This window comes from Saccopteryx leptura, chromosome 4, assembly GCF_036850995.1.
Source record: "Saccopteryx leptura isolate mSacLep1 chromosome 4, mSacLep1_pri_phased_curated, whole genome shotgun sequence".
NCBI classification, from domain to species: domain Eukaryota; kingdom Metazoa; phylum Chordata; class Mammalia; order Chiroptera; family Emballonuridae; genus Saccopteryx; species Saccopteryx leptura.
The window spans coordinates 163,877,028-163,891,594 of record NC_089506.1 but is presented as its reverse complement, the minus strand read 5'-3'; positions in this window follow the sequence as shown (position 1 = coordinate 163,891,594).

Here is a 14,567-nt window from a genome sequence, read left to right as displayed (position 1 = left end):
AATACATATCTATGGCCCTGTTTGGTTGGCTCAGTGGTAGAGTGTTGGCCCGATATGTGGAAGTCCTGGATTCAATTCCGGTCAGGTTATACAGGAGAAGCCCCCATCTGCTTCTCCACCCTTCCAGTCTCCTTTCTCTCTGTCTTTCTCTTCCCCTCCCGCAGCCAAGGCTCCACTTGAGCAATGTTGGCCCTGGGCACTGAGGATGCCTCCATGGCCTCCACCTCAGGCACTAGAATGGCTCAGGTTGCATTGGAGCAAAGGCCCAGACGGTGGGCATGCCAAGTGGATCCCAGTCAGGCCCATGCAGGAATTGTCTATCTGCCTCACCGCTTCTCATTTCAGAAAAATACAAAAAATCCCCAAAACAAAACCAAAAAAATTATCTATGCTTAGAAGGGAAAGAGAGAATAAGTATAAATTCATGTTTAGACAATTGTTTTACTTAATTGTTTTAGTTTGCTGAAAACTTCTTAAAGCTAAAAATTCCAGGGGTTCAGTATCTGCAACACTATATTGTTTCCTAGGAAATTTATCAACTATGGTAACCCAAATATTACTTATATTTTAGGAAATACTTAAAAACAAGGTATGCCAAAAAATTGGTAGGTTAAAAAAAGTTTTTTTTTTCCTTTTAAAAAATACTATATGATGGAAGAAGCTAAATAATTATACCTTTGATATGTAGGGGTAGAGATTAAATAACTCTTCTTTGCATAATAATTCCCATTAGTTAGCTTAGTTAAAAAAATTCTCTTTGGGATATGTTAATTCTCAATATAATTTAAACTTTTTGTTGGGTTTTATTTTTTTCTAGGAATATGGAAATGCTTCCCAAGTTGTGCTGGACCTCGGTACCTTTATGATATAGTGCTTCAAAGTTATTAGCACTGTATTATAATTGAAGTTTTAGTGATTAAATGTGGTTTCAAAAATGTAAACCTCCTATAGTTTTTATTTTTTTTTTTTAGAGAGAGAGAGAAGAGAAAGAGAGAGTAAGAGACAGAAAAGGAGAGAGATGAAAAACATCAACTCATAGTTATGGCACTTTAACTGTTCATTTGCTGTGAACCAGCATGACTCGTAATTGTCCAGGTCCTGAGGGAGAAGTGCAGAATGAAGAAATAAAGAGAGAACAGAATGGAATCGGAAGGTCTTCTGGTGGCTGACCAACCAAAAGCCCCTACAGCCCTGGTGAGCTTTATTTTATAGTGTAGAGAGCAAAGCCATTTGCAAAACAAGGAAGTCTCTGATACAACGTCATATTGTTGCAGGAGAGCAAAACCTCGAAGGATTGACACTCAGACAACTTATAAGAGGAAAAAAGAGAATTTATTAAACCAGCAGAGCATGCAGAGTTATAGCTCCAAAGACACATGCTCCCTGAAATTAGATTTCTTACATCTTATAACCCTTTACAGAACATAGGTTCACATGAGTGGATCTCGTGATTCCTTTGTAGTAATTACATGATTTCAAGATGGGAGGGGGCTTACAGGATACCAGAGGATAATCATTTGTAAATCACCCATTAAGGAGAAAGAAAGGGGGAGAGGAAAGGGCTACTCAAGTCTCCCTTCCCCCTCCTATATTCTTGGCTGTTTGACCTTCTTTCATCCAGGTGTATAGAAGCGGGGGTCCAAGCCTCCTTCCTCCTTCTATTCAGAACCTTCTAAGTATAAAAACCTCTTTATTTACATTATAACAGCCCTTCCTAAACAGGAATATTATTGGCCATTTTGAGATTTTGTAAATTACACAAGTACAAAATTCTATTTACAAACTTGCTCTGAAAGCTTGGCCTAAATTATAAAATATCCTGAAGCCTCTTATTTGAAAGGGGGGGGGGGTCTTCTTCCTCAACATATTTAAGGTAAAAGAGCAATCCACTTAAGAGCGCAACACTCCCCCCCATGCAACAGCCAAGGGAGTGGGGAAGAGCTTACTCTTAGGCTAAATCCTAGACTGTAAGGACTTTGTCAGTTTATAGCCTGTCTTCCACATTCACTGATTGCTTCTCATATGTGCCCTGATGGGGGAGGGGAAAGTCAGCTGAGCCAGTGATACCTTGATCAAGGCAGCGACCTAGGTTTCAAGCCAGTAATCTTTGGGCTTAAGAAAGCGACCATGGGCCCTGGCCGGTTGGCTCAGCGGTAGAGCATCGGCCTGGCGTGCGGGGGACCCAGGTTCGATTCCCGGCCAGGGCACATAGGAGAAGCACCCATTTGCTTCTCCACTCCCCCCCACTCCTTCCTCTCTGTCTCTCTCTTCCCCTCCCACAGCCGAGGCTCCATTGGAGCAAAGATGGCCCAGGCGCTGGGGATGGCTCCTTGGCCTCTGCCCCAGGCACTAGAGTGGCTCTGGTCGGCAGAGCAACGCCCCAGAGGGGCAGAGCATCGTCCCCTGGTGGGCAGAGCTTTGCCCCTGGTGGGCGTGCCGGGTGGATCCCGGTCGGGCGCATGCGGGAGTCTGTCTGACTGTCTCTCCCTGTTTCCAACTTCAGGAAAAAAAAAAGAAAGAAAGCGACCATGTGGTCATAGCTATGATTCCACATAGTCAAGCCAGCAACCCCACACTCAAGCTGGTGAGTCTGCGCTCAAGCCAGATGAGCCCTGTGCTCAAGCCACTGAATTTTTGGTTTTGAACCTGGCTTTTCAGTATCCAGGTTGATGCTCTATCCATTATGCCATTATCTGGTCAGGCAACCCTCTTGTAATTGTTAACCTTTATTCATATTATAGCATCAAGTGAATTTTCTAAAATCTATGCATTTACTTTGGTAATTTTGTTCTAAAATTTCCATGAAGACTTGATGGTCCACAAGGAATCTGTGAAAAAAGTTATATGATTTTAGGCTTTGCTGCAAACTGGAAACGTTATGTCTTTTGTGATTACAATTCTAAAATACAAAAGTTGTTTAAATGAAATAATTTTGTGTCTTTTTAGTCTCAAACACCTGATGTTTAAATAATTGTATGGTAACAATTTATTGTAGATGACATGGGGGAAGTTTTGACATGATTCATCAATTTTTGAAATCATTGTAGGTAATTTACAATGTTTTATTTAATATTCTATCCAATCTGTTATAAGGATTTTTAAATTTACTGGCACACATCTAGTTAATTGCACATGTTGTACATAACAAAACAACAAAACAAATTAGATCACTGTTTGGTCATTGATCAGTATCTCAGCATTTGACCACCATGATCAGTGAAAAAATCTGAATTGAATTGCAAAGGTTAATTTCACAATATCTTTAACATACGAGTTTTCAGTACATCTTATAAGAATAGAAAATGCTGGTGTCATGTGGGTTAAAATACATTAATTCCACATAAAGCACTCTACAAAAGGAAGGATATTTGATTTGTATGGCTTTAAAGTTTTAACAGATGAGTCTATCCCTGTGAGACCACAGACCATTTACCATCACTAGATTGATTTCTTTCAATGCTAACGGCCTGAAAGGACTTTTTAGCACAGTTCATTGTGAGTAGAATGGTACTTCAAATACACATTAACTAAAGAGTCTTCAGAGGCTGTATTATGGAGACAAAATAAGTGGCAGAGAGGATAGGTGCACTTAATAAGCAAAATTCTTATAAGGTTAATATAAATAAAACTATTATAATTTCTATTGATTATAGCAAGGCATTGAAATAATCAAATAGTCTTGTGATTAATGAATCCTAATTTGTTCTAAAAATAGTCATTTTAATATTTTTAGTACTTTTTAAAATTTGCTAAATGTATGTTTTGCAATTGTCTTCTGAAGTTCTTTTGTTTGTAAGATTGATGTATTTACAAGACGACTATCCCATTATGACAATTGTTATAATTTAAATGAAACACACATTAACAAATTATAATCTAAGAGATACTACTAAAATCTTTATTTTATAAATCTTTATTTAAATTATAAATAACATGAGAGAATTAGGAGAGACAAGTATGCAGGGTTGTAAAACCAGTTGCCAAGGCCACAATCACAGCCACATTGCCCATGCAGGTTTGCATTAGATTCGGACAGATGGTAATGAAACAATGGAGCCAAGAACTGGCGGGCCATTAGCTTTAATCTTAGCTTGTACCCAACGAGCAAGTAAAAACACACACTGGGCTCCAAAGTGCACTCATTCAGTGCTCACAAAGCTATTGACTTATCTGAGTTTCCTAGAATCAAAGGTTTCTAGCTCACCAGCCTTATTCACCTCTGTTGCCCATCTCCTTCTCTCCACACAAACTAGCTTCTCCTTCAACACTCTGCCATCTTGGCTGCTTCTCTTGGCCTCCTCCACGTGGCCTCTCTCTGCTCTCCTCTCTGCTCTCTCCTCTAATGCTAATCTCAGGAACTGAAAGAGCAAGCTCCTGGTCTGCCCCTATTTTATAGTGTAGAAATCAAAATCTTTAATCCAATATACAAATAAGGAAGTCTCTGATACAAAGTCACTTATCTGAGGCATAATGGGATTCCTCATGAGAGTGTACCACCCCACATCAAAAAGGATGGGAAACGCTTAGTCCTAAAACCAAGCCCCAGGCTACAAGGATCCTACCTGCCCACAGCCCCCCTCCCCCCCAATACACATTCATATCACCTGGGCCATGGGCTTCCATGTGGGCAGCGCCATCTTTAACAAAGTGAGCATAATATATTTTATCTGCCCAACTAGGGTAAAGAAACCAAATTAAACACAATAATAGCACAATGTGAGAATTTTAGGACACTTTAGTTTTCCTTAAGCTTTTCTATATATTTACTTTTGAAAAAAGAATAATATATATTAAAACATGATCATTTCAAGGACGAAAACCAGTTGAAATTCTGCCATATGAACTACAGCTTATCTTTAAAGGTGACTTTTTCAAAAAAGGGCTGAAGACTATGAAATTTGTTTTAAATATAATCACAGGAAGCAAATAAATGCAGGTATTAAATTAATTTTATGACAAACATTCTAAATTTGTTCAAATCAACTAGGTTATCTCTGGCTCAAAAATTAATTTAAATGTCAATAATCATAATTTTGTGTATGTTATCAAAATTATACTAACTTTCTATGTCACTTTGTACTATAAAGTATGTTTGTAATGTGTTTGTATGTATATACAATATATAAATATGTAATACAATATAGAAAATATATAGAATATATATGTAATAATAAATATGTAATATATACTGTTATCAAAATTAGATTTTTAATTTTCCATGTGTTTGTCTCTTTGAACTATAAAGTATATATATATATGTAATGTGTCTATTTGTATATATATGTATATACACATATATAATATATGCAATGTTATTAATAAAAATATATATATAACTATATATTTTTATTATATAATACATATTCTAAGGGGCAGAATGAAGCAAAACTTCTAGCACAAATTAGACTGGTTCTTTATTTCTTGGCTACCTCATTCAAGTTCTCCACATTGATTTTATCTCTTTTCAAGTTCTTAAGTACTTATTTTCTGAACTACCCAAGTGGCTAATTTGTTTGTAGAGTGTATGTCCGAGGGCATGCTAGCTCTGTCTTTGCAAAGATATAAATTCCTTAAGGTTCTGATACCCATTTTCTTTTCCAGTTTCCCTTTCACGTTAGACACTTAAAATATTTATTGATATATTCACTTGAAACAAGTTTGGGTATTGTGTCAATATAGTATGATAATCTGCACAGTGTTCCGTTCTCCAATGTAAATGTAAAAATAATTTTCTATTCCCAATGAACATTAATTATTTCACTGCGAGTCTCATAAAACTACTCATCTTACTATGAAATTAAACTTTTTGACTTTTAAAACCTGACTTAGTTACTCTGGCTTAAAATTAAATCTGAATAGCAATGTTTCCTTCTCTCAATTTGTCACTAAAACTTATATGAGAAAAAGAGAAATGAAAACAAACAACTTGAACATAAATATTTTAACTAAATTACTATCAAGTTATGAGAGGAGTTAGTTATAATCATCAATTGAATGGCAATACTTTATGTGAAATATGCAAACATATCAATAAAAAAATAAATCCAAGCAAACTAGATCTCATCTTAGGATACCTGGCTTCTTGCTTCATGAAAAACAGTAGCCTTGCTATTTTATCCCTGTCCACAGGTGTCTGAATCTTGCTTTAAAAATCTAGTTTTCACCTGACCAGGCAGTGGCGCAATGGATAGAGCGTCGGACAGGGATGCAGAGGACCCAGGGTCGAGACCCCGAGATTGCCAGCGGGCTCATCTGGTTTGAGCAAAGCTCACCAGCTTGGACCCAAGGTCGCTGGCTCAAGCAGGGGTTATTCGATCTGCAGAAGGCCCACGGTCAAGACACATATGAGAAAGAAATCAATGAACAACTAAGGTCTCGCAACAAAAAACTGATGATTGATGCTTCTCATCTCTCTCCGTTCCTGTCTGTCTGTCCCTGTCTATCCCTCTCCCTGACTCTCTCTCTGTCCCTGTAAAAAACAAAAAACAAAAACCAAAACCTAGTTTTCTTCCTTTCTTTCTTCTCCTTTTCTTTTTTATTACACATCGTGGCTGCAAGTGCTGCTTTTGGGGTCCCTGGAAAACTGATCTCAATGAATGGTTTTCTACATCACATGAGAGTTTGAAACTTCCAAAAAACAGAGAAAAAGTTGTTAGACAATGGGAGCAAAAGATTAATAATGAGTCATTCTCAGTAACAAATAATTTTCAGGAAACTAAAAAAGGAGAAACATTTGGTGGCAATGAATGCTGGGGAATATAATTTGTTATTATATTTTACTGAGTCAGTGATACTATGTTGCGGATGTGGTTGTAGGAACCACATCTCTTAAGGACAGATAGCTGAGCTACATTGGATCCATGCTAGGAATGGGACCATGCCTGGGGATATGAAAGTGAACTTTTCCTTGAGATTCAAAGTTGAGTAGGGGATTTTGTCTCATTAGAATGGTTACAGAGGAAGTTGAGGCATATTTAAAATGTCATTTCTAATACAGTGTCTGTGGAGATGTTGCTTGTTTAGAAAATGAGACCCATAAAAATATACCATATAATATGCAGTAGAAATTTATAATTAAATTCTTTTTCAGGTACAGTTTATCATCTAAAAAAATAGATTCTTAACAAAAAAAAACTATTTACTACTAATAAAAATAAAAACTGTAAGGGGGGCTTTAAAAGACAATAGGAAGAAATGAATGATTTTCAGCCAATCTACAATCTAATCATAATATTAAATGCATATTGAAGAGGGGAATAACAAAATTGTTTCACGTAGGCAAAGTAAAAAAAACATGCCTTGGAATTTCAAAATTTTAATAAACTCTGTAACAAATTGATGTAAATTATTCTACAAAATTAAAAAAAATGAAAAGTGATGAGCTAAAAGTCCAGATAATTCCAGAAATACTGAGAGTATTGGTATAGATATGTGTGCATTTGTACAGAGAAGGGTAGGTGAAAAGTGAAGAAAACTGTCTTAAGTTACAGGACTAGTCATTAAAGAGTCTTTGTTTCCTTTATGTTGAGACAAAACACAGATTCAAACATATGCATTAATAACATGTGACAAGATAATACAAAAATCAATAGAAAAATAAGACAAAGATATTAAAAATAAAAAACCTATAGGAAAGAATCAAATAAATTACAAAAATTCTAAGATGGGACAAAACAAAGCCATTCTATATGATATTTAGAAGAACTAAATCAAAAAACAAATGGCTCGTAAAAAATAACTAATTCAGTCCATGGCAGATATATGCAAACAAACAAAAAGGAATATAAGCAAAAGAAAAACAAAGGTAAAAAAGAAAGAAAACAAAAATGACCCAAAAAACAAAACAGGGGGTTGATACTATTCTATAGTTGATTTGCAGTCTAAAATGGAACACAATTACACACTGATAAAATATGCCATTTATTTTGGGGTAGACTTAATTTTTAAGAAGATAAAACTTATGTTATATAGTGTGGTAGACTAAATTTCAGGACAATCAATCCCCAATTACCCCTGGCCTCATGTCATCTCTACCACTTGAGTATGGGAGAGATTTGTACCTGAAGAGGTATCTATATCACTGATCTGTATCACTCCCATGATTATGTTATGTTATGGGGCAAAAGTAAATAAGTAATTGTGAACCCAAATCAGTTGATTTTAAAATTTCGATAACATCTTGCATGATTCTTACCAAGTCAGATACGTCTTTAAAAAGAACTGGGCTCTTTCTGGAGAGGGAGATTCAGAGGATGAGAAGGATGTGGCGCCAGTGAGGTTCTCCATTGCTGGCCACATAGTAAGGGATGTGGGAGGCAACTAGGATTTATACGTAGGGCGTGGTTGACAGCCAGTATAGAACTAGGAACTTCAGACCTAAAACTTTAAGCCAATAATGTGGAAGCAATTCTTCAGAACTTCCAGAAAAGTACACAGCCCAGTTAACACCTGATTTCAGCATTATAAGATCCTGAGCAGAGAACTTAACCAAACCATGCCTGGACTTCTGATATACAAATTTGTGAGCTAATAAATAGGCATGCTTTTTAGTAGTTAAGCTTGTTTCACAGCAGTAGAAATCAGTGTACACAGAAACAAAGTGTGCTTAAATTACTAAATTCAGAAGATCTGTACAAGGTCAGTAAGGTATTGTGGAAGGATATGTACGATGGAGGGGAATTCAGAGTGACTGCACTACAAAATATTGACCCAAGTTATCAGATGATACCTAACAAGAACTTACAACTCAGTAAAAAGTGCACTACTCATGAGCACTCCTACTTATTTGATAGTTGTGTCTTTCAGGGAATGGTTTGGTATTTTACGGGCAGTTTTTGTAAATGTTTTCAAGATAAACAAAAGGTTGAGATTATAAGGTGATAGTTTGAACCATTGGGATCCATAAATATTTTTATCTCCTAAAACTTGGTCATAGCATCTATAAAAGTAAATATATTTGTGTTTCCATACTGTGCCTCCCTATATGTTGCCATGTCTTATGAAACAAGATCCTAGAAGCAGTAATGATTAATACTGTATTAAAGAATCAGCTGGAAAATTCTGTAATGAGAACATTTAAAGCTACAGTCATACCTACAGATTTTAGAACACACTTTGTTCACTTTTTGATAGACCAAGTTTTCAAAAAGAACATATAACATAGAAGATTAATTTAATAAAGAAACTATTATTAATAACCCACAAATAAAATAACCTATAAACCTACAAAGACAACAGACTATTTTAGAAGGTCAATGTATATTTAGAAATATTGAAGTCATGCTGAGCCATTAAAAAACAATTTTTAGATAAAAGTAGTTATATAGAGCATTTTCTATATTCAGCATGTAATAAAATTAGAAATTAAGAATAAAACAAAGCACAAAACTATCTGAAAATAAAATACTTTAACCCTTGAAAATAAATTAAAAACATTATATTTTATTTAGACCTCAATACCACTTGATTGTTGTAAATAAAAATTTATAAACTATGACAAATAAAGTGTTAGATTTAATCATATGTAATAATTTTTTATTATTATTATAAAAATAAGCTATTAAAATAAATATGAAATGAGCTAGGAAAATAACTACAAATATGCCTAACAAAGCAAGAGAAACTACCAATAAATTTAAGGATTAAAAATATACTAGAAAAGGAAAGGCAGTGAAATACAATACAGTAGTTAACAAACCTTATTTCTTTCAAAAATTAAAAAGATAAAAAAACTTATTACAAATCAAGTCCAGGAATAAAAAAGGAAATAAATACAATACACAGCATAGACATATAGAAGTGGACATAACTCAAAAATAAAATGCAATCTTTTAAGAGAATACTCTAGTCTCATAACTTTATGATAATTACTCTGATAAATATTCTATGATAGTAATTGGGGATGATATAAAAATAAAACACCTTATGCTCATCTGATGAAATGGGCAAAGCCTCATGACTCACAAACTGTTTTTCCCCAATCTCTGGTCCTCACTCGGCTACTCGTAAGTAGATTTGGGGTTGGGGCAGTGCAAGAAATGATAAAACCCCCCCTTGTGAACACAATAGGCAGGAAGTCATCAGCCTGTAGTGGAGGGCAAGCATGATCATCATCTGCTTCCTAAGACCTATTCTAATATGAAGCAAAATCTTAAAGCCATTGCTAGCTGGGCAGCAAACACTGTCATCTCCAGGGTCAAGGGCAACATTCATTGCTTTGGAGGTAGAAGTAAGAGCAAAAATCCTCTACTCCTGAGGAGGATCAAGGAACCCACTTTACTGATAAGAAGTTTAGGGCCATTCTTTGTCAGAGAAGGCCAGGAAGCTCCGCCCAAGAACATTACAGAAACAAGGCAGAAACTTGTTGTCATTAGAAGAGAAGAGTAGGAGCACTGAGGAGCTAGCACTTAGATGCACACATATGTTAACAAGCTGTATCAGAACAGAAGCCCCCATTACTTCCACCACAACAAAAGCAGTCTACCACTTGGGGAGGGGTAAGAGTGTGGTGAAGGAATCCCCTCAGTGGCACAGAGGTATGCAGGAATTGTTGAAAGCCAAAGGTGGAGCAGGAAAGATGAGAAAAATTATCCAGAATCCCAAGTCACATTCTAAGCACAAGGTCACATCAGGTCATACCTGAAGGAATTGCAGTTTGTAGTGTATTAATAAAAAGAACAGAAATGGCTGAATGGAAATCCAGCCCAATCTCTCATTAATTTGACTCAACCTCCCCAAATAATGGTCTGATATTAGATAATAAGGCTGCCTACTTTTAGTCATGAATAGTATTGAGACTGGTCTTTCACCCACATTTAAAATCAATATTCAATCAACTTTACCACACACACATCAGTCAAAAAATAAAGAATTCAGAAATAATCATATTTAGAGAAACCCAGACATTAAAACATCAGAAAAGCACTTTAAAGGAACCAATATAAATATGTAAAAGGATCTAATAAAAATATAGCTAACATGATAGAATTGAATAAAAAAACCAACAATAAGAAAATTAAGATAAATACTTCCAAGTTTTGATTAAAGAACCATTTAAAAATATTATATGATAGAATATCATTAGAAAACTTTTGCATGGACGCAAATATGCCACAGAATATTTTGGTTTATATCAAAATTGCCACCCACTTACAGTATATAAATCTAATGTATCCATAGTCATCTATAGATTCTTTCCCCTTCCCTACTTTTGTTTTGCCTCTGACTTGTATCTTAGTACACCACTCCTCATTATTTCCTTCTTCCTATATATTTCTTCAGAAAGTGTTCTATGTGCTACACAATTTATCATTTAATTATGTATATTCTGGTAATTTAAACATTAGTATCATCCCCTTGATTCTAAGTATGTAATAAGGATATAGAGATGTGGAAAAGATTGCTTTGCTTATTTGGAGGAGAATTTTTCCAGAGGGTATTCAAGTTTAAGGCAGAACTTACTCTACAACTGTCCTGAACCAGCACGACTCCTAATTTTGCAGGTCTTGGGTGGGAACCCTGGAGGACTAGAAAATAAACACAGAGAGAAAAAGGGAGGGATTCGGAGGTCCTCTGGTGGCTGATGACCTACCAAAAAGTGCCTGCACTCCCAAAAGCTTTATTTTTATAGTGTAAAGCAGGGGTCCCCAAACTTTTTACACAGGGGGCCAGTTCACTGTCCCTCAGACTGTTGGAGGGTCGGACTATAAAAAAAACTATGAACAAATCCCTATGCACACTGCACATATCTTATTTTAAAGTAAAAAAACAAAACGGGAACAAATACAATATTTAAAATAAAGAACAAGTAAATTTAAATCAACAAACTGACCAGTATTTCAATGGGAACTATGCTCCTCTCACTAACCACCAATGAAAGAAGTGCTCCTTCTGGAAATGCAGCAGGGCCGGATAAATGGCCTTAGGGGGCTGCATGCGGCCAGCGAGCCTAGCCGTAGTTTGGGGACCCCTGGTGTAAAGCAAAGTCATTTGCAAATCAAGGAGAACTCAGATACAAAGTCACATTTCTGAAGCAAAGCAAGAATTCTCCCAAGTGCAGAGAACCCCTACCGTGAATAATATCTTAACTTCACAAAACAAAGGGTAAGTAGAAAACTGCCTCCAGTCTCTTTGAGGGACATGGGGGATGGGATGACTAGAAACCATCAGCATCACAGCTAACATGGAGGTGTGGGGACTGGCATGTAAACTGCCTTTACCAACTTAAATAATCAGAGGTTGTGGGAAGAGCTTAGCCTTTAGCAATTTAAGCAAGCAAGTGAGGTGGGGGGATGGGCAGCAAGGACATTGTCAGTTTACTGCCAGTCCCCTACCCCGCTGTCCCCTAACAATCTAAACTGCAAGGACTCTGTCAGCTTGCAGTCTCCCACAGACAGCTTCTGAGTACCTCCAATGTTGTTACATCAGTATGTTCATCTATTTGTGCACCTTTAATGAATTTAATCCTTTGAAGATATAGGACATTGTTTTATTCATCTTTATATCTATGATATCTAAAACAGTACCTAGCACATTCTAGAAACATAATAAATAAGGCCTGACCTGTAGTGGTGCAGTAGATCAAGCGTCGACCTGGAATGCGGAGGTTGCTGGTTCAAAACCCTGGGCTTGCCTGGTCAAGACACATATGGGAGTTGATGCTTCCTGCTCTGTGCCCCCTTCTCTCTCTCTCTCTCTCTCTCTCTCTCTCTCTCTCTGTCTCTCTTCTCTAAAATGAATAAATAAAAAATTTAAAATAAATAAATAAATAAATAAATATGTGCTGAATGAGTGCATGAGTGAATAAATGAAAGAAAAATTAAATGGGGTTGTTGGGCAGATAAAATATATTATGCTTACTTTGTTAAAGATGGGGCTGCCCACGTGTCACCCAGATGATTGCTTGAAATGGGTGTGATTATGTTAATATGTGTGTGTGGGGAGGAGAGCTTTTGCACCAAAAGGTTTTAAAAGGAAGTGAGATCACCGTTGTTCCAGTAGAAGAGTGATTACGTTCTAGGAGGAGAGTAGAGAAAAACCATGTGGAGGAGGCCAGGAGAAGCAGCCAAGATGGTGCCATGCTGAAGGAGAAGCCAGTTTGTGCAGAGAGGAGATGGGGAACAGAGGTGAATGAGACTGGTGAGTTTAGGGACCTTTGATTCTAGGAAACTCAGATGTCAGTAGTGTATTTAGGAGCCCCAAATGGAAAGGGAAGTGTTTCCCACTGTGTGTATTTCTTACCCGCCGGGTGCAAACTAGGATTAAAGCTAATGGCCCACTAGTTCTTGGCTCCATTGTTTCATTACCGTCTGTCTGAATCTAATGTGAACCTACATGGGCCAGGCTGCTGGGATGGTGGCCATGGCTACTGGCTTTACAGGCGTACAGTGAAGTCCTTAGCTTTATCATCGCGTGTTTCCATTTGGCCTAAGTACAAATGCACTATTTGATGCTGAGCTGGATAATCATCTGACTAGCTGCTAAACAGCTGCTACATAAACCCTGACCTCCTTTCTATACTCTAGAAGTCCTATCAGAGGCTGCTTCTTCAATATAACAATTCATATTATTATTTTCACTTTTATATAATCTATGTGATAAGAGGTCTTCATTGTAGTAGTTTTATTATTTACTTCCATCACTATGGGAGTATTAAGTGTAGATTCCCTTAGATGCCAGTTACTCCAATGCTGATGAAGATTCTCTTTATGAGCACTTCTTTGTATTATCCTTTTTATGTTTTGTAGGTTTTCATGGTGGTATTTCATTATTTGGCAGTAAAACCTCATTACTTTTATTTTATTGATATTTTAGTTATACCTAATAGTTATTTTCTTATCAAGGTAATTTCTATTCTTAAATTTAAACTTTTCCTATTTCTCTTTATAACAAGAGGGTATTTGTTTGCCCTCAGAATGATGAACATTTAATAAAAATATGAAATACCAAATTTTAATGAAATGCTACTATTATATTAGGTGTGGGATATCTTCAACTTTAATGATGTTAGAATTTCCAATTAGGGTACTACAGATAGGCATGAATTTCATTGTAGTTAAACATTTGCTGACAAGCCAGGCCTTCAGTTTAGCTTTGTGCATTGAGTAGAGAAATTTGATCTTGTTCAGCTGTCTATTAGAGAATGTTTTCCAATTAGATCTACTTCTCTGGGAAGCTTTTATTCTTGACCTAGAAAATATATTTTTACCTGGCCATTTTTGAGTGCCCCATGTGAAATAAATATTCAAATTAGAAAAAAAATTGTATTGATCATTGGAAAAAGTAACAAATATTACTATAATAAAGCTGTTTTAAGATAGTATAAAAGCAAATTTGAGTATTTACAAATGAGCATTATACTGCAATAATGTTAACTAAATCTCAGCATAACACAAAAAGTTCTTCTTTTAAAAATATTAAATATGTTGGTATATAAACATTAAATATTTTAACAAGCATTAATTAAATTTCTCAACAAGATCTGTTTCTAAAAAAAAAATAAAGAAAAAAAACCAGTTGAAAGTCATTCTCCCAGTTTTGCACTTTATTATTGTGCTACTTTATGTACA